The sequence below is a fragment of the Poecilia latipinna genome, unplaced genomic scaffold (assembly GCF_001443285.1).
Source record: "Poecilia latipinna isolate Pla-1442-1.1 unplaced genomic scaffold, P_latipinna-1.0 Scaffold4222, whole genome shotgun sequence".
Classification (NCBI taxonomy): Eukaryota; Metazoa; Chordata; class Actinopteri; order Cyprinodontiformes; family Poeciliidae; genus Poecilia; species Poecilia latipinna.
Window position 1 is genome coordinate 31,135 of NW_015116838.1, and position 1,832 is coordinate 32,966.

The window sequence follows — 1,832 nt, forward strand, 5'->3', positions numbered from 1 at the left end:
GGGGTTCCATTTGTGTCAAAAATAAGTAGATGTCATATGTGTAGATGTGTCGTTGCTATGTGTCGTTGGTCTATGTCGTTGGTCTATGTTGCATGTAGATGATGCATATTTAGATGTTGCATATGTCTATGTTGCATATGCGTTCGCTGCATATGTGTTCGCTGCACATGTCTACGTTGCATATGTCTATGTTACATATGCGTTCGCTGCATATGTGATGAACGTCGTTGGTCTATGCTGTTGGTCCATGTCGTTGGTCCTTGTCGTTGGTTCCATAGACATAATATAATTTTGCCTCCCTCCATGTTAAATGACTCCTGGCCCAGTGCAAACGGCTGAGCTTGTGGAGCTTAGAAATGGCTTCCTCTTTGCTCTGTAGAGTTTCAGCTGGCAGCGGCGGATGGCACGGTGGATGGTGTTCACTGACGATGCTTTCTGGAAGTATTCCTGAGCCCAGGCTGTCATTTCCTTGACATTCCTGTTTGAGGTGCAGTGGCGTTTAAGGGCCCGGAGATCACGAGCATCCAGTAGTTTTACGGCCTTGACCCTTACGCACAGCGATTGTTTCAGATTCTCTGAATCTTTTGATGATGTTATGCACGCTTGATGATGAAAACTTAAAAGTCTTTGCCATTTCATGCTGGGTAACACCATTCTGGTATTGCTGCACTATCTTTCTGTGTAACAATGGTGGAATTGGTGATCCTCTCACCATCTTGGCTTCAGAGACAGACACTCTAAGAAGCTTTTTATACCCAATCATGTTGTCAATTGACCTAATTAGTGTTAATTGGTCTCCAGCTGTTTGTTATATGTTCAATTTCCTTTTTCCAGCCACTAATTGCTACTTGTCCCAACTTTTTTGGGATTTGTAGACACTGTGAAATTTTGAATCAGCATATTTTTCCTTTAAAATGTTACATTTACTCAGATTAAACTTTGATCTGCCATCTATGTTCTATTATGAATAAAATATTGACATTTGCCATCTCCACATCATTGCATTCAGTTTTTATTTAAAATGTTAGTGTCCCAACGTTTTTGGAATCCAGTTTATGTGCACAGGCTTATTATTATTGTCCTAATGCCAGAATTAATAATAAATACTTTGTGGCATTTTGATTTAGTAATGTAATTATCTGAGTTGTGTTACCACCCCCACGCCACTAGAGGCAGTAGAAGGCCCAAAAAGATGCGACTAAGGAGCAGATTTAGAAGTACGCCGAAAACTAAATAATTTATTTAAAACTGTGATGTGCGCTGAAGTAAATGAAAGAGAGAAGTTCAAATACATGCCAACAGTGAAAATTCTTCTTAAAATGAAGATATATCACAGATTTAAAAAGAAATTTAGCGCCCCCTTCACTGGGCCAGGACCCCTCGACCTCGACCAGTTAGCTGCCCTGACTAATGCCTAAAGAAAATACGAGGTAGAAAACTTAACATTTTGAAAACAATTTTATTGAAACCACTGATATTGAAAGACCAACATTTTTGTAATATCTAATAAAAAATTTGATCATACATGACCTACTTCAGGACTTTTTAATGGCACAGAAAACAGGCAATAGCAACACGGACCAACGACATGAACCAACGACATGAACCAACAGCATGGACCAACGACGTTCATCACATATGCAGCGAATGCATATGCAACATAGACATGTGCAGCGAACACATATGCAGCGAACGCATATGCAACATCTACATATGCAGCGAACACATATGCAGCGAACGCATATGCAACATCTACATATGCATCATCTACATGCAACATAGGCCAACGACATAGACCAACGACACATAGCAACGACACATCTACACATATG